Source organism: Neofelis nebulosa, chromosome 11 (genome assembly GCF_028018385.1).
Source record: "Neofelis nebulosa isolate mNeoNeb1 chromosome 11, mNeoNeb1.pri, whole genome shotgun sequence".
Taxonomy (NCBI): Eukaryota; Metazoa; Chordata; class Mammalia; order Carnivora; family Felidae; genus Neofelis; species Neofelis nebulosa.
The window spans coordinates 29,155,444-29,175,767 of record NC_080792.1 but is presented as its reverse complement, the minus strand read 5'-3'; positions in this window follow the sequence as shown (position 1 = coordinate 29,175,767).

The window sequence follows — 20,324 nt, the reverse complement described above, 5'->3', positions numbered from 1 at the left end:
CCCTGCGTAACCACCCCCACATTCAGTCAGTAGCACCATCACCACAAAGATTTCCCTCTGCTAACCACTCCCTCCCTCACCATCCTAATCCCTGGCAACCACTAATGTGTGCTCCATCTCGATAATTTTCTTCTTTCAAGAATGTTACATAAATGGAATCGTGCAATATGTGGCCTTTTTAAAATAAAGTCTATTTTTAGAACAGCTTTAGATTTACAAAAAGTTGTGAAGATAGTACAGAGAGTTCCCATAAACCCTGTAACAAGACCAATTTCCTTATTATTAATATCTTACATTATGGTATGGCATCTATGTCACAGTTAATAAAACAAATTATTACACTATTATTGACTATGTATTATTCAGATATCTTTAGATTTTAGCTAATGTCCATTTTTATGTTCTGGAATCCCTTCCAGAATACCACATCACATTTAGTCATGTCTCTTTAGGCTCCTCTTAGCTGGGACAGTTTCTCAGACTTTCCTTGTTTTTAATAACCTTGACCATTTTGAGGAGTATTGGCCATGTATGTCCCTCAGTTGGGTTTGTCTGATGTCATTTCTCATTAGACTGGATCATAAGTTTTTGACAAGATGATCACAGACGTAAAGTGTACATACTATCAAGACTTATCCCTGCTGAGTTTAACCTTGACCACCTGGCTGAGGAAGTGTTGGTCCAGTTTCCCCACTGTTAAGTTGTTTCCATCTCCCACCCTTTTTCACACTTTGTTCTTTGGAAGGAATTCACTACACAGAACCCACATTTAAGATACAGAGAGTTATGGGGGCTTTTGGCTGGTTTAGTTGGTAGAACATGTGACTCTTGATCTCAGGGTAATGAGTTAGAGCCCTACATTGGGTGTGGAGCCTACTTTAAAAAGGACGGAAAAAAAAAAAATGAAGAATTATGCTTCTCTCCTTCAGGGCTGGGTATTTACATATATTATTTGAAATTCTTATGCACAGAGGAGTGAGTTTTTTTATACTTTTTATTCTGAAATAATTTTAGTCCTGGGCACGCAGGTGGCTCGGTTGGTTGAGTGTCCAACTTCTGCTCAGGTCATGATCTCTCAGTTTGTGGGTTCGAGCCCCATGTCGGGCTCTGTGCTGACAACTCAAAGCCTGGAGCCTGCCTTGGATTCTATGTCTCCCTCTCTCTCTGCCCCTACCCCTCTCACACTCTGCCTCTCTCTTTCAAAAATGAATAAACATATAAAAAATAAAAAGAAATAATTCAGGCTTACAGAAAAGTTGCTAAAACAGTACAGGATTCTATTTAATGCCTCCACCCAGCTTCCCCTAATGTTAATATCTTACATAGCCATAGTATAATTATCAAAATTAAGAAATTAACTTTTAAATAGTATTATTAGCTGAAATAGACTTGAGATTTCATCAGTTTTTCCAAAAATGTCCTTTAAAATCTTTAAAAAAATTTTAATTGTGGTAAAATACACATAACATTTATCATCTTAACCATTTTTTAAAATAATTTTTTAATGTTTATTTATTTTTGAGAGAGAGAGAGAGAGAGAGCAGCAGCAGCAGAGAGAGAGGGAGACACATAATCTGAAGCAGTCTCCAGGCTCTGAGCTGTTAGCACAGAGTCCGACTCGGGACATGGGGCTTGAGCTCACAAACCAGGAGATCGTGACCTGAGCTGAAGTTGGACATTTAACAGATTGAGCCACCCAGGTGCCCCTCAACCATTTTTAACTGCACACTTCAGTAGTGTTACGTATATTCACACTGTTGTGCAAATAATCTCCAAAACTTTTTTCATCTTGCAAAAATGAAACTCTGTACCCATTAAACAACAACTCTCCATTCTCCCTACCCCCCAGCCCGTGACAACCACCCTTCTACCTTCTGTTTCTCTGAGTCTGACTACTCTAGATATCTCTTATAGATGGAATCATACCGAATTTGTCTTTTATACCCATTTATTCATTTACTCAATGATTTATTTCTATTGATATGGACTCATGGATATTGACTTTACATTCTGGGTTATATTCTAATACCACCTTTTTTTGTTGTTGTTGCTTACATTATTAGAATCATAACCATTGGGAGTTCTTTCAATTGGCTCCTATATTCCTTTGAATTATCCCCATCATTACGTGTGCACAATTTTTTTTTTTTTTTTTTTTTTTGGTGGGGGTTGGCAGCACTATTTTATCTTCTGGCATTATAAGATGCTCCAGGCTCATCTTGTGTATTTGCTATGCCAGTCCTAGAATTAATCTTTTCTCTAAGGATCTAAGCTCCTTTTATTAAAGAATGGTATTAGAAGCCAAGATATCGGCACTAGGTTTGCATATTGCTATTGGTGTGTCATAACTTCTTGGGCCTCTTATCTGGCAAAACAAAGAAATCTATATGTGTATACCAACCAGTGTATGTAGACTATGTATAAATATTTTTATATGCAACCATCTGAATCTGCATTAAGCAAAACATGAGTCTAAACCGGTATCTCTAAGTCTAATATGTCACCACAGGAGCATTCTAGTTTTCTTCCCTTGTTCATCTCTACCCTTCTACTCCAACAGTGAAAAACCTGGTTCATGTTATGTGCCATTCATTTACTCTTCTGTTTAACTCCAGTACACCAGTATCAAAGTGGTTGACTTACACCTATCCTTTAAAATTGGCTTTGTGTCTTTCACATAGCATAATTTTTCTGAAATTTGTCCAAGTTGTGTGTTTCAGTAGTGGGTTTCATCTCATTGCTGAGTAGTATTCTATTGCATGGATATACCAGGGTTTTTCAACTATTCACCCATTGAAGGATGTTTGGGTAGTTTCTAATTTGGATCTATTATAAATAAATTTGCTATGAACATTGATATATAAATAACTAGGTGAAAATACACTTTAATTTATCTGGGAAAATTGCCCCAAGCATCAATTGCTGAATATGTGGTAAATCCATTTTTAGGGTGTTTTTTTTTTTAAATTTTTAACTTTATTTATTTATTGGAGAGAGAGAGAGAGAGAGAGAGAGAAAAAAAATACATGCAAGCAGCTGAGGGGCAGAGAAAGAGTGAGAGAGAATCCCACGCAGACCCTATGCTGATGCAGGACTAGAACTCAGGAACCATGGGATTATGACCTGGGCCAAAAAATCAAGTCGGATGCTTAACTGACTGTGCTACCTAGGTACCCTCCACTTTTAGTTTTGAATGGAACAGATACATTGTTTTCTAGAGTGGTTATACCATTTTACATTCCCACCAGCATGTATGAATGATCCAGTTTCTCTGCATCCTCATAGGCATTCGATGCTTGTTATCACTACCTTCCATTTTAGCCATTCTGACAGGTACATGGTAATAACTCACTGTGGTTTAAATTGAATTTCTATAATGGCGAAAAATGCTGAATGTCTTTTCATGTGTTTGCCATCTGTATATCCTCTTTAGTGAAATGTCTATGCACGAATTTTTCCCCTTTTCTAATTAGATTTGTTTTAATGCTGAGTTTTGGGAATGCTTTATATATTATAAATATAAGGCTTTATTGAGTATGTGACTTGCAAATATTTTTTCCTAGTCTGTAATTTGTCTTTTCACTTATATTTAAAGTCTTAAAACATGAGTGCTATTCACATTTTAGCATGAGGAAACAGGCTCAACAAAACAAAGGACTTGTTTTTTAAATACAGAGTTATTAAGGGCATAGCTGGGATTAGAAATTGTACATGCTAACTCTTAGCCAAGTACTTTTCTATAATAGACCATAATCTTGGTGATGTCACACTTAGTAATGTGTTTCCCTTTCTTCATGCCAAAGACTCTTTCAATTAATAATAGACTGTTATTTTGAAAGAAACCTGAGAAAGATTATAGCTCAAGTCCTGCCATTTACAAATGATAAAACTGAGCACAGGGAGATGAAATGAATCAGACGTAGTCACATGTTTACTAATTAATAATGGAACCCAGCCTAGAGCCCAGGACTTGGACTCCCAGTCTGATCTTTTCCCTGTCCTACCATACCTTCCCTTGGTACTCCTCAAGTCTCTCCATTGTTATGTTCACATCTTAAGAGCTTAGGGGGAGAGAAAACAAATGACCTGAGAGCTCAGAAAGGAGCTCTTCACCTGGGATGGGTGAGGGAAAGTGGAGAAGTGTCCTAGAAAATGAATGGCACCAAAGGCAGTGATGTGGGCACATGGGAAGCCTTGGAAGCTTCACCTATGAGAATGCAAGGGGACTGATGGGGCCTGTGAATGTTATCACTGCATCCCCAAATAGATATTTATTTCCCTGCAATATCTGTGACAATCTTAAAAGAGGCTGTTTGTGCCTAATAGTTTATTGTTCTCTTGATTCAAAATACTAAAATATATTTTTCTTAAATAAGTAAATTTTCCTCAGTGCAGCAGTTTATGTATATACATTCCATTGCTCTATCACCACCCTCTACCCTCTCACACCCATCTTTTTAAAAAGATTTTGTTAATGTTTATTTACTTTTGAGAGACAGCGACAGAGCAGAATGTGAGCAGGCCAGGGACAGAGAGAGAGGGAGACAGAGAATCCAGAGCAGGCTCCAGGCTCTGAGCTGTCAGCACAGAGCCCGACATAGAGCTCAAACTCACAAACCACGAGATCATGACCTGAGCCAAAGTCGGACGCTTAACCAACTGAGCCACCCAGGCACCCTGTAGGCACACACACACATCTTAATGTAGGCTGGGGTGGAGTAGTGATGACCCAAATAGCTAGGAAAGAGGCTCTGTTTCTCTTTCTGCCAGAGTTAGAGCCTTTGGCTTAGGAGAGTGTCAGTTATACATTGTGTTCTTGGTGACCAAGGAAATGTACATGATTTGAATAACCATGAAAACCCCAAAGGCTTTCTAAACACTCTGGGTCCCTGGGGACATTTCATTTTTTAAAAAACTTTGTATTGTAAAACAAAGCAATACAGAAACCACACAAAATATGGTTTCTTGAATCATTGTAAGGTAAATCCTCTATAACACCACCCAGGTCAAAAAATAGAAACTATTAGGTTACCCCAGAAGTGCTTCCATGTTCCTCATCCCAACTCAGTCAATTCTTCCTCCAAAATTCTCTGGACTTTTACAGAAATCACTTCAGTGCACTTCTTTATGGTTTATCATCCAAGTGTATATCCCTGGACATGAACAGTTAGTCTTACCCATTTTTTTAAAATTTGGTGTGTCTTTTAGGTCTCTTTGAATCCACATGTCTCCCCTTCATCCCTTACTCTTCTTTACATGCTCATGTTGAAGAATTTTGGCTATTTGTCCTGCAGAGATGCCCATGGTGTGGATGCTGCACACTCTAGGTGTACTTCAACATGTTCCTCTGTCTTCAGAGTCCCCTGAAAATTGGCAACTAGAACCAGAGCTGATTCCAGAAATAGGTGGATTCAGGTCTGATCCCTTAGGACAGATTGTAGGTGGAAATGTATCCATTTATCAAGAGGCACATACTGTCTGGTTATCTCTCTGTAATGTTAACAGCTACTAATGCTTGATGCCTGGAGTTTAAATTTTAGGGATTGAAGAGTGGTGACATTTTAATACTGTCATTACTTTTCACTGATTAGTTGGCATGGTTTTATAAAGAGGTGCTTTCCCTTGTCTCCTTTTCAGTTACCTCATGGTACAGTTTATACAAGAAAAGAAAAAATAAATATTTGAGTCTTCGTTTTATTTTAAGGAAAATGAATTAGTTCTCTACCACCCTCCAAAAGTGACCAACTAATCTTTTTTAATATTATTTTGAACTCAGGGACTTAAACTTATTTGAAAGGTTTCATTCCATTCCAATTATTATCATTATTAAAGCTCAAATTAGCCCATCTGTGGCCAGTTGGAGTCTCTTCAAGTTGGCTCCTGAATCCTTTTTTGTATAACCCCAGCAGTTTCATATAACCTAGTAGGCTTTGATAGCTTCTTGGCTATCTGATGTGACAAGATATTCTAAGCTTATCTTGTAATTTTTTCTGTTCAGGCCTTAAATGGGCCATTTCTCTAGGATCTCTTGTTTTGTCTGGTTTCATTTTTAAGTGGGAAACGGTATTTCAAGACCAAAATCTGAGCGCTAGGGATAGATAGATAATCTGAAATAAATTTGAACTGAAAATATCAGTATGAACTTGGTCTTGGCATGTGGGGTGTGTGTGTGTGTGTGTGTGTGTGTGTGTGTGTGGTGTATGTTCATACTGATGCTTCTAAATCAAATTCATTTCAAATTCCTAAATGTGAAGTGGAAGAGATTTTATTAAAACTTATGTCCATGTTTTTCCTTCATATCAAGAATCTTAAGGACATTAAAGGCAAATGAAATAGAATAACCATAATTATTCATTTTTTTCTACTCCACAACATGTATACAACAAGGTCAGTGGAATAACCTAAAACCATCATCAATATGATTTCTAAAAGGTGGGGGAAAAATAACATGAGCTTTCCTCCTCTCATCTTTATAGCTGTTCTATGTCCACATTATTAGAACATAAGGAGCACATATACTTGCTCCCTTTTGACATACATTTAATCTTAGTTCTAAAAAGTAGCTGACTATTTAGTAATTACCACCAGAACTGAGTCAATATCTCTAGTCATTTTGGTGTCTGAAGCTCAAAATCAAGTAAATTCCTAAGAAAAGGCTCTTGGGAGTATAATTTCCTCAGTTCTTGCAGGTAAATGGATCGATGCCCTTTACACTTGCAAGTCCATTGGTTGTTTATAAAATCCTTGTCTCAAATCTTCTTTCTGTCTTTGAAATAGATCTCCTCTGGAATGAAATGCTGTTTTTGAAAATTATGATCTAATGTTCTTTCCTTGTAAGTCACTTGCTTTTTCTTTTTCCTTAAAATCCAATCGTTTTTCTAGAATATGTTTTGGTGTTTGTCAATATTTTCTTTAAATATGTGACTTAATTTTTTTTATGTGACTTAAATTTTAAAAATTTTTCTGAATCATATTTTTTAGTATTTATTCTGTTTCTTTGTTTTTCTTCTTCAGGGACTCCTGTTACCTTCCAAGATTTTCTTTGTGTAGCTCCAATTTTAGTCACAATATCACATACCCTTTTTCTCTCTTGATTTTACTTCTTTTTTATCTAAAATTTGTTTCTTCCACTTAACCTTCAATTTCTCTGCAAGCATTTTTGTTTTGTGTTTATTCACTCTGGTATTCCTTTTGCTTTCATTTTCACTTGTGACATATTTTCATTGATTTCAAATCTGTCCCTGTCACTTCATTTCTGAGATTTTCTAATTCATGCTATTCTTCTTTTGTGTGTTTTAACATTTACTTCATATCTTTTAGTTTATTTTGAAATGGTAGGCTGAAGTATATTTTATTCTACCTCTTAATTCTCTTTTTACTTTAACAGATTTTAAAGGATTTAAAAGTTGATACTTTTCTGTTTCTAATTTTTATTTCAAATTAGTTTTCCTAAACTTTTAGAAAGAGAAAGAGAGGAGGGTGAGGACAGTTTTTCTAATTCCACATCACTCTATCTTCTGTTTCCCTATCATGTTAATAGTGTTGGTTCATGTTCTACGATATTCTGCCCCTGTTTCCCTCACCCACTCTTCTCTGAACCTTCTTTCTCCATCCTCTTTATTATCCCTATCCTCTCTAGTGTCGTTTTATTTTTTATTTATACATGTTTTCTTTCTCTCTCTTTTTTTCCTCAACTTAGCTAACATAGAGTGTTGTCTTAGCTTCAGGAGTAGAGCCCAGTAATTCATCACTTACATATAACACCTGCGTATATTGTATTGCATATGTATTGTAAAATTTTTTTAAAGTAATCTCTATACCCAAGGTGGGGCTCAAACTTACAACCCCAAGATCAAAAGTTGCATGCTCTACCAACTGAGCCAGCCAGGCACCCCTCTAATGTCATTTTAAATGACACAAGGATTTGGCATGAGTATATTTACAAGTGTATTCTCAGTGGCCACATGCTAACTACTGGCTAGAATTTAAGGGGCCTACAGGCCATCTGTGCTCACAAGTTAAGGTAGTCTCCACCTTTGTCTATGGATCTGATATGCAAAATGAAAAAAAAATGATTGGTCTAGGATACCAGTATTTGAGGAGTTAAAAAGAGAAAAAGAATGTATCTCAGTGAAAATAAGACCCCAGCCTGACCCTAAAGTGAGGATGTAGGCTTCTGGAAAGGGCAAAGAGGCATCCCCTGGCATGTGTCATAAACAGGAGGAAGAAAATATAAGCAAACATGCTGCAGGTTATGTATATGCTATGATCATAGAACAGAGAGATCAAACTGGATGGTGGGGGAAGGCATCACAGAAAAGGAAGAAAGGATCAGTGGGGAATAGAAGTGAATTGGGGCGCCTGGGTGGCGCAGTCGGTTAAGCGTCCGACTTCAGCCAGGTCACGATCTCGCGGTCCGTGAGTTCGAGCCCCGCGTCGGGCTCTGGGCTGATGGCTCAGAGCCTGGAGCCTGTTTCAGATTCTGTGTCTCCCTCTCTCTGCCCCTCCCCCGTTCATGTTCTGTCTCTCTCTGTCCCAAAAATAAATAAAAAACGTTGAAAAAAAAAATTTAAAAAAAAAAAAAAAGAAGTGAATAAATAGGAAAGCATCATAATGTTAAAAAGAAAGAAAATTGGGGCTGAAATTGCTGAGCATTTATGATACATTTTAAAAACAATAAACCAGGATTCAAAATTCCAGAGAGATTGGTTTATGGTTTATGGTCCAAGTCTTATATTTTCATTATGTGCTCCCTTTAATGCTTAGTACTACGCACATAGAATACTCTCAAATTTGCTGATTCAACACAATAATAAATTACCATAGGCCCACTCCATAAAAAAGTCTGTGGGAGCCAATATAAATACAGTGGCCATAACACAGGTGCTGGCCCTCAAGGAAAGTATATCCAATGATGGCTAACATAATTGAGATAAACTATTCACAAACCAGTGTGGCTATGAATTACCATCCCTCAATTAAAACAAAACAAAATAAAACAATACTCTCCTTTTTTATATTTTTAAGAGATGTTCTTTTCAAGAACATCATTTTCAAGAACTTACCTATGTGAAGAAAGCAAGGAGCAAATGACTTTAAACTCACATAGAGGTAAATATCAGTACTTAAAAAGTACTATTTTTCTCCATCTTCCTTTCCTTCCTTCCTTTTCTACCATAAGCACAATACTGCTTCTCCTAGATCAGGAGGTGGCAAACTACGGCCCATGGCCAAATCCTGCCTGCTGCCTGTTTTTGTATGACCTACAAGCTAAGAATGGTTTTTACATTTTCAAATGGTTGGCAAAAAAATTCAAAAGAAGAATAATATTCCATGTCCCATGAAAATTACATGGAATTTAAATTTTAGTGTCTATCTATAAAGTTTTATTTAAACTGAGCTCCACTCATTCATTAACATATTGTCTGTGGCTGCATTCCCACTACCACAGAGCTGAGTAGTTACAACAGAGAATATACAGCCCACAAAGCCTGCGATGTTTACTGCCTGACCCTATAAGAAAACGCGTGCTGGCCTCTGGCATGCTAACCTAACTATTGGTCACCAGGAAGTTAAAACAGATTGTGTGCACGTGATTCAGCTCATTAGGAACATTGCCTTGTAGCATTTTACTCAGCTCCAGAGAGGGAACAATAATCTCATCTCATTTTTATAACTTCCTACCCCAGTCACTTTCATCCCATGCTTCAGGGGCCCTCAATCACTGGGGCTTCTAGTTCCTAGATTAGGCTGTATGTACAGGTTTCCCACTATCTGAAAGCAGCACGTTCCTTTCAAACCTTTCATAAGCCAAAACGGTGTAAAGTGAAGAAGCTGCTACCATTAATTTATATGGAAAAATGTTTGAGCATTCCCAGACCCCAAAAATAACCTCTCTTAGGGTTTTCTGATACCTTAGGACACATCTTGCTAATGGATGCACAAAAATCCATTGAGATAAAACATTTGGGCACAGTGTGAAGCTCTGGAGGTTGATGCCAAGATGCTGACTGTGGTTCCTGGGGTGGCTTGCACTGCTCAGGGTTTGCGCTGCCTCTGGAACCATAACTGCTGGCTGCAGAACAAACAGTGAATGCTTGTTTGCATTTCTCCTTTTTTTTTTTTTTTTTTTTTTTTAAGAAAAGCAAATATCCTCTTCGAATTTCTTTTGGTTAGCAAAAACAGGTACTAATGTAGGTCTTTCATAAAAGTGAAGTGGTATAACACAAACTTTTGAAAAGCAAGAGATAACTATATTTGGACAGTTCTTACTGGCCCTTTGATACTTCCATTGTGTCTAGGTTTCCAGTCCAGTTAAAGCCTCCTGGCCTCCGGAATTCCTTCCTGTGTTCTACCAGATGATAGCAGGTGCCTCTCTGTCCTTGTGGAGCCTTTAGGCACTAAAGCCAGGTAATCTAGTTCTGATTAATAATTAACTGTCTCTTATTATTTCCACTCTTGTGGTAAGTACTCGTGCCTAAGGTAAACACCTCCTTAGAAGCAACAGCCTCTGTTGAGGATTTTGTTCTATCCCTTCTATCAAATGCTAGTCACAGCCCCTTTGGAGATGATCAATATGTATTTGTTGATTGACTAACTGACCGATTGACTGAGCAGTTGAGCCATTGAGGTGTCAGCCTGGGGTAACAGAGGGATCAGAAAAGCCTTTGTATGAACACTTTGCCTTGGGCAATATTTGTTTTGTGCTTTTTCTCCTTGGAGTTCTTCTGGGTTTGCTGGGTTTGAATAGCATTTGAGAAGGAGAGAAGATGGTGCACGTGAACCAAAGAACTCACTCGCCTCCATCTGCCTTCAATTCTCAGACTGGGGAAACATTTCCAGAAGGCCTGGTGCATGAGAACCTGACGTGGTGACAGAACGTTCTGTCTCCCTCTTATTACATGAGCAGCACACAGAGTTTCTGCAGGCTCATAAATCCTGAGGGCCTTTTCCAGCCGCAGCACTTGGGCCGCTGGCCCCCATTCCAGGAAGCAAACACTTTGAAACCCCCATCAAAAGGGAACATTGTGTTTCTGCACATCCAGGCCCACTGTGGGCTGATTTCTCCCAGTGCAGGTAGGCTGGGCGGGCCGGTTAAGTCATATGTGCTTTATGCTTCCTAAGCTCTGGCCTTTTGGAAATCTGCAGAAAAATTCAATGGCCCAACACTGTTCAGTGGTATGTTTGGTGAACTGAAGTATGTATTATGAATTTATTAAATTAAATTTTCCGGGAGAAAACCCAGGAAAGTGTTTCCCAGGGGCTAACACAAAGTGGTGACTCAAGAGAGCAAGTGGGGAAGACCGAGTGCCCAGGGAGGGCCCAGGTCAAACCTGAAGAATCTGTAGTGGGCCCTAGGTGAGCACCTCTCCAGCTGGCTGCTTTGAGGGCTCTCCCCTGGCTGCCAAGGGGAAGAAAGTCTGGTGCCCAGCCTGGAGGTGGAGGGAGGGTGAAGGGAGGAGTTAAGTGAAAACTCCCTGGGGTTCTTGTTCTCCTCCCCCACACCCGCCATCTGTCTCACTCACACACACGCACACACATGCATACACATGTGCACACACCATCAGCCATCAGCATCAGTCTTGCTCAACACTCCTTCACACACTACCCACGCCCGACACCAGGCAGCTCTTTGGTTTTGGTTCTGCCTTCTCTTCTGCTTCTTTTGCCATCAAGATTTGTGGTGTTCCTGGCCACATCTGGAGCATTTAATGTTTGGCTACACATTAAAAAAGACATGTAGCAGACAGAGTATTATATACTGGCTTGAAGGCAGAGTGCTAGATATGAGAACTTGGGCAAGCAATATAGTCAGTTCCCTCTTCTGTAAAATGAGAGACTGTAGTATCGATCTCTGTGTTACCATGAGAGTAAAATAAGACAATAGCTGTGAAAATCTTTCATTAACCACAATGCAAGTGGAAAACATTATTAGTATGCCTGGCAATATTATGTAAGCTGCTACTGTTAAACTTGCTACCACTATGACTTCTTGTCTTGCTAATACTACCAGTGATTTTCATCGAAGGGCTGGATAACAAGGGTAAAGAATCTGGAAACCACATCATACCTGAGAGGAACAGTTGAATAAACCAGCTGGAGTTGGCGCAAGCAGAAATCTCAGTGGGAAAATAACTGTCTTCAAGGATCTGAAGCTTTGCCATGTAGAAAGGGAGGTAACCTTGTTCTGAGTGTCTCCAGTGAAAACTCAAGACAATAGAGAATTACGAGGAGAAATATTTTATTAAAGGACAAGAAGAATTTACTCTTAATATAATTGTCAAACAATGCAAAATACCACCTTGGGACATGGTGAAGGCATTGTCTTTGGAAATGTTGAGGTGGAAAGAAATGAACATCTCTATGGAAAGACTGTTACTTATGCAACAATCTCTCTGGATGGCCCACTGAATGGCAGGCAGTGCTTTAGGTGCTCTCTTAGATTAGACTAGACTAGATTAGATTAGATTAGATTAGAGCAGAGCATTGGGTAGAGGTTGGATGCTATGCCATGGCTGTCATTTCTTATTGCTTCCATCATTCTGAGTCTTCTAGAATACTATGATTTCACAGATGTGCAATTAAGAGGACAGAAGGGGACAATCAATCTGTTTTTGACTTGCATGTAGATTCTCCCTTCAGCCTAGCTCTGGAAGTAGAGAATGGTCATGGAAGGGGACTCTAAATCCCTGTGAGTCCTTTTCCCTAACTGAGCAGCATTCCTTGGCTGAGAATTGGCTGTACTTTCCCAGTGAATTTCAGGATCTGGCTATCCTGGGAGCTGGACTTACAAGCTCCCAAGACCTCTTGGAGCTTCTGCAAGGTGAGCAGCAAGGTTCTTGCACCCAGGCAGGGGTGACAGCAGACAGGATGATGTAACTCTCCCCTGCCTAAAACACATCTCCTCTTGCCCTGGAGGTAGCCTGCAATTCCCCCAGGCAGTCTCTCTTAAAATGCAAATATTCCTGACAGGAGTACACAGTACTGCCTGCATTCAAGCAGCCAGCAGTTCTAAAATTCACCCTCCAAAAATCTCATCTGGCCATCTCCTTCTCCCTCCATATCACCTCTGCCTCTCCACATCTTATCTAAACAGCTGCAACAGCCTTCTGCCCTCCCCACTATAAACGCTCTTATCCCTCCTGTGAATGAAACCTCCATGACAGTCTCCTTCTTCACAGCCTGCCACTCGTTGATTAACCTTCAGTGGCTCCCTGTTGCTGAGACCATGGTCTTTAAAGGACCAGGACCCTGGGAAGGAAATACTATAACTTCCATGAATATATTTCTCTAAAAAACAGGAAAATTAATCTTTAGATAGTAGCAACGTACAGATCAACAGAGGGTCCTTATCCAGTCCTTTTGTCTGATTGTCAGGGGTTACTTAGGGCTCCTGAAGTATTTGCAAAGTTAAGGAGGTAGCTCACAGGAGTTGAGTACCATTTTCATTAGTGTACTGAGAAACCACAGACCCTGGAATCAGAGACACCTGGATTCAGTCTCATTCTGCCATTTCCCGATGCTGCCACCTTGAGAAGGCAACTTACATCATCTCTCAAAACCACAGCTTCCTCTTCTGTAAGATGGACATAACAGGCTTACCGCATACTCTTGTGGTAAAAATTAAATGAGATAATGAGTGATTTTTTGTAATTGCTAAGACACAGTACTCCATCAATGTTAGTAACTACTTTACCAATGCTACAATACAAAATTGCCTCATTTATATTTTTGTCCAGGGTTGTCTTTGAGTAAAATTTATAAAGTGCTAGTATTTGAATGACTGAGGGAATCAAAGATCATCCTGAATTGGACAGTAAATGCAGAAATCTCATGTGAGGCAGGATTTGTAGAGGGGAGGATGTATACTACTGAGATGTACGCCATCATGTTTATGAAACCACATGGCAAACATCCAAAGTATCTATTCATTCATCTATCCTCTTTCCCACCCTCTCTCCCCCTTCCTTCCTTCCTTCCTTCCTTCCTTCCTTCCTTCCTTGTTTCTTCTTCTTCCTTTCAGGCAGGATTAGAGAAGCAAGAGGACTGAACAGCTGGGGAGAGGAGCAGAATCTAGCATTCGTGGACCATTTCCTCAAGTGCATGAAGCTCAGTTCTTAAATGAAACCCTGAACCATAAGGGCTACAGATGGGTGGGATGGTAGTTTGAGATATCCAGGGGGTGTGGAGTTTGCTATTTTACAAAAGAGTTAAATATAATAGTAATTGAGGGAAGCAGTTGGATCAAAAGGAATTATTTGCTAGGCAGTTTCAAAACCAGAAAATGCTTAAAATGCAAACCACAAAATGAAGAAACCTCAAAGGTTAATGAAAACCTGCAATAATAGACAAAGGAAATGAAGAATTGCAACAGAGCCCTCCTTCCAAATCTATTAAGCAGTCATACCAACATCCTTCCAAGTGGGGAATGCTATCCAGCTCCATTTATTCTGCCTTGGAAATGCTGAAATAGGGACAAGATGTTAAGATAAAATGCCTCAGTATCTTCTCTCTTCACTAGACCAAGAAGACACTAGTCCCTACAAACATTGCTGAGACAGCACAGGCTTGTGCAGCTATTCCTGGTAGGTGTCCCATGAGGATTTGTTGAATGAATTAGAGTCCCTGGGTCTAACTAGTTAAAAGTCAGGCATTTACTAAGAACTAGAGAGAACAGGGGTAGAGAAACTGTGTGGTAGGTCTAAGGTAGAGCCAAAAATATTGGTCCAGGGAAAGCATTTGGACAGTCAAATAATCAAAAGTCAGAGAAGTAACCATAAAATATTAAAAGTAGTGACAGGGAGGCTAGAAAAATCAAACTGGTTGAGAGGTTCTAGATTGTGAGGAGAGAAAACAGTGCTATAAAGGGCACAAGTTCAAGATTCAAGAATTCAAGAGTATGTCCACGTCCAAAACAGAGGAGGACATGCAGCCCTGAGAATAGACCTGGGACTGGTAGATATGGGCCTGGAACACATAAGAGTGAGTTGCCCCTGGATGGTCAGGATTTATGCTTCATGGCCCCTGGCCTTACTTCCTTCAGAATGCATTCTTAAAACAGTGCCATGTTCCCTGCACTGTAGTCTGGCAGTGGATGCCTGAAAACCAAGAATTGTGACTTCCTGCCAGTGCCTAGTCCAGTGCCCTTTGAGAAGTCACTGAACTACATACATTACAGAGATCAAATAAAGAACCAACTTGCATGACACAAAACATCCAGGGCATGGGAGGAAAAGGAAGCCAATGGACAGCTGTCAGGAGGCCTGGTTCAAGGCCTAACTCCATAACCAACTCATTTGTGGCTTTGGAAAAACCTTCTAGACTCTGATTTAGTTTACTCACAAAGAAGATAGTGATAAAGTGTCTTAAAACTTTCTGCTAGGGATATTGTAGAACCCAAGGAGGAAGTACTATGTAGACTTTAAGCACTATTCAGACATCAGGACATTTTAAATTCTGACAGGAGAACACCTAGGTTTGCAGCCAGCACCAACCAAAAAGTGTGCAATTTCTTTCTAAGGAAGAACGGAATTTTGTTGTTTTTGGTCAGTTTTGTTTTATTTCTCTCCCCAAAGTCTTTAACTTTTTCCTGGTAAACTGATAGTTGGCCTGATACGGGCCTGGCACACACATCCTTTTCTTTACCTGGCACTCGATTTCAGATGCTTTGATGTCAGACACTCTTGTTAGCATAACCAGCACATGCTGCATTTTCCTGTATGTCTCACAAGCTGTCAGGACAACAGGAAATTTTAGAGTTGGCATCGGAGTGTAACTCAGCCACCCTGGACTCTGTTCTCTCCAAGAGATAAGCTTAGTTGACCGTGAAGACGAATGGAGGGTAATTCTGCGGAAAATCACAGAGAATTGGCCCATTTGGGTGCCATGTTGTGGCGATCTTGTGCACATTGGGCAAATTGATTTTCAATGAAAACATCACCTCTGTCTGTTCCTTTTTTGCTGACAGCACACAGAAGGAATGCTGAGCCAGGAGAAATGGTTGCAAAGTTTGGCCTGTTGTCTTCCCCAAACCTCTCCACAAGTATCTCCCGGCAGAAGCAGCCTTTGGTGGGGAAAGTTCAACTGCAATACAGTTATAGATTTTCCCTGTGTGCCTTTTCCCTCCTCTACCTCTTTAACCATTGTTCTCTCTCCTGTGGGCCCTCAAAATTTGTTTGCATGAAAGATCCTATTATCATTAATTAGGCCTTAGAGTAATGTATAATTCAATGAGCCCAAACAGTGATTTAAGAGGCTAGGGTTCAGTTCTGAGTCTTCCATTGTGCATTTGAGTGGCACCATTTGCCTTCTTTGAGGCCCAGCTGCTTCCAGTGTCAATAAAGTGAGGGATAATAATTCCATAGTTTCCCTACCTGCCTTATATACTTGTGAGGGTCAAACAAAACAAAAATAGAAAGGCACTGTGACAAATGTAATGTTACAGTAATTCAGATGGGTTTTCATTATTACTGTTGGTAGCAATAATAGTATTTGTATTGGTAGTAGCAGCAGTAGTGACCTGAGTAGCAGTGGTCTTTATAGAATCCCGGAGTCTTGGAGTCAGAAAAGACCAATTTCTCACCAAATATAATACTGTATTACCTATTAACTTCATTATCATAATTACTATTTTATATGCTTCTTCCATTCTGCTTTCTCTAGGGCATTCACTGAAGTAAAACTAATGTCTTCCTATCCTCTTCCATATTCTCCCCCATCCAAACCTGCTTTTAGGGAATGATCTGATCTCAGTCAATAAAACCTGATGGTAAAAGTAGTAGAACAAGGATCCTAAACCTAGAGAAGAAAAAAAGTAAAAGGAAGGAAAGAGGCCAAGACAGAGGAAAAAGAGAACATTTTCCTAGACTTAGAAGCTCTGGGAGAAGAAAAGAAGAAAGAAAGATGATATTTAATGTCTCATTAGGACCTGCCTGCTCCACTTCCCTAGGTCAGGAGCAGTTTGGCCAGTGGTCATTTTCATGGCTGGCTTAGATTTCCTCACTATGGGAAAAGATAGCTCTTACGAAAGTCCCGGCAGGGTTGGAATACAGGCGATTCTGCAGTTCAGGGTAAAATCTCTGTGTTATTTTACACAATTAATTACTTCCTCCCCATTTGCTTTAGGATGCTATTTTCAGATTGGAGTGAGCCACAGGAAGCGCTAAGGCTCCCTGGGCTGAATGGATGGACTGTGTCCTGGTGATCAAAATTCATTTCCAAGTTATTTCCTGAAATGGTGTTTTGACACCTGGGTCATATGTTAGCTTTATGGAGTTCCTCTGTGACATGCAACAACAACACAGATAGGCAATAGAACATTATTCACAGGGAGGTAACTTGGGAGTTCACTGCTGCTTGTCAAACTGCATTAAGTAAAGGGAAATGTTTAAGACATGATATTTACTCAAATGCAGAATGCAAGCAGGTTAGCTTAATTTCCAGCTGGGAAGATCCTCTGTGGCATAGTTCCAGACCCTTGGTAAAGATCAACTGGGATTCAGAGAATTCCATATTTTAGGGCTAGAGGGACCCCAAAGGTTCCAAGGTTTTTTAGACATCTCCCACAAAAAAACAAAAACAAAAAACAAAAAAAAACATTATGATCCCCAATTTCCTGATGAGGAAACTAAGGCACAGAAATTCAAGTTAGTTATGATCATGCAGCTGACAGGTGGTAGCCAAAAGGCTCAAACCCGGGGCTTCAACCTAAGTAGAGAGCTGTCTTGAACTTTTACCCATAGTCATCCATGGTTACTATTACAGGCAACAATGAATTACTCTTTACCCTGGGCTTGAGAAAGTTCTAGAGGTAGTCACCTTTGGCTTTCCTAACATAACTGTCAGTGTTTCCTCTGCACACATTGGGCCAGCACCATGAGTTGGCAGAATAGGAAGCTGTTTAACAAGATGGACCGTCTCAGTCAGTCCTCCAGAATCTCCAACACTTGAAATACCTTCGCCCGGGGTCAACATCTCTGTCTTTATTAAATGAGAAGACTTAAAATGCAAATATTTCTGTGGCAGCATGCTACCCTAAGAGAACAGGTTTCATATTCAGGAAAGCCCAGGACCAACTGTCTGTGTTACGGACTAGCTGTTAGCCCTCGGGCAATTACTTACATATTATGATTTAGTTTGCTTGTGTGTTAAACAGCAGTAAAATGCTTATCATGTGAAGTTTTTATCTGATTAAATGAGATTAGAATATCCAGGCACATAGAACAGATCCAAGGATTCCATTCTGCAAGGATAGGGAAATAGGACAGCCCTTGGCTCCCTCCCACCGACCAACTCTTGAAAAGCTGTAGAAACAAGAAGCTAACATGAATTCTAGGAACTAATAACAATCACAAGTGAGGAATCCTCAGGAGACTGATGTACTGGGAGGTGCTCAGCTACAGAGGGCAGTGAGGGATAAAATTGGAGGGAAAGGTTATATTCTGCTCTTGCTCTCCCTATGTTAGCATAACTTTGGACAATGACTGCCTGAACCTTTGTGCTATAAATCTGCAACAAGAACCCAGATGACCAGGGCAGGTCAAAAGTCTCACTGGTTGAATAACTGAAAAGCAGGTGCAAGGGAATGTTTATCTTTGGGCATTCATTGCCACCTCCGCCCTCCCTCTTTCCTTTGTAGACTATCAGCTGATGTATTAGTTTCCTATTGCTGCCTTAACAAATTATCACAAACTCAGCAGTCAGTTCTGTATGTTACAGCCTGGGTACAGCATGGCTTATTTGGGTCCTCTGGGTAGTCTCACTAGGCTGAAATTAAAGTATTGGCAAGGTTGTGTTCCTTCCTGAAACCCTGGCCAAATTCAGTTCATTGTGACTTGGGGGCTGAGGTCACTGTTTCCTTGCTGGTTGTCATCCACGAGCTGGTCTTTCCTCCTAAAGGCTGCCTGCATTTCTTCTTATGCTTTCCGTGTTGCCTCTCTCATGCTTCAAATTTCCCCAACTTCTTTTACTTCCATATCTCTCACTTCAGCCGGAGAAAGTTCTCAGCTTTCAAGGGCTCATGTGATTATATTGTGTTCACCTGGATAATCAAGATAGTCTCTCTATCTGAAGGTCTGTAACCTTAACTGCATCTGCAAAGTCCTTTTTGCCAGGTACCATGACATACATGTTCTGGAGATTAGGGCCTGGACCTCTGTGGGGAGATTATTCTGACTGCCATAGCTAGCATGCATACAGGCATATTTTTTTCAACATGAAGAACTATTCCACCACCTGCTCAGAGCTCATCCCTTCACCTGTGTGTGATCTGGATTCTTCCTCTCCTGCCTTCATCCATCAGTTATTTTCTCTTTAGCAGGTATTCTTAAGCTGTTTCCTCATGGTTCATTCCTTAAGCCTGTATGAATTTTCTATTACCCCCATCTTTTGAAATCCTTTCTCAATGCTTTATCTCTTTATCTTTTTTCACATTCTCCTCCAAATAATATTCTGTACTTGTCTCTATTATTCCTTCATCTGCTCACATCTCAATCACCATAACAACAGCCAAAGGAAACTTCTCCACCATGTGTCATTAATGACTTCCTAGCTTTCTAACCCAAATGAATGCAAATCCATGATTTTCTTATGTAATCTCTCTCTCTCTCTTTTTTTTTTTACATTTGATGTTATCCATGATGCCCTTCTTCCTCAAATGCTCTCATCTCCTAGTTTGATGTCCTCCCTATTTCCAGATTTCTCCCATCCCTCTAGCCACTCTTGGGCTCTCTAGCCCACTCAATTCTTTAAATGCTGGAGTTCTTAAAGAGTTTCTTCTGAGGTCATCTTCTCCCTTCACTTTATATTGTCTCCTTAGGCAATCTCACCCAATTCTGAAATTTCCATTGCCATCAGTATACTCTGGGTTCTCAAATATTTACTATAAATTCATGCTTTGAAAGTGAATTCCATAGGCTTATATCAAGTCACCTCTTGGATATTTCCACTTGAATTAATCGCTTTTCCCCAAAATCTCCCCTTTCCCTTTGTTATCTACCTATCAATTTTTGTAAAAAGAGAAATATAATTCTTGATTCCTTTCTTTAACTCTCAACATGAAATCAGGGACCAAGACCTATCCAGTAGATTCTGCTTCTTTAGTGCTTATATACATCCTTACACCTTTCATCCTCATTGCTATGCATTTATAATGGCTATGTTTTATTCAGTCCCTTTGTATGTCAGACATTGTATTAAACATCTTTTGAAAATTATTTCAGTTTATTTTCACAAAATCTTGGGAGGTAGACAACCTTATTTCTGTTTTATAGCTGAGGATACTTAAGGCATGACTAGGCTAAATAACTTGGCATGGGTCACATAGT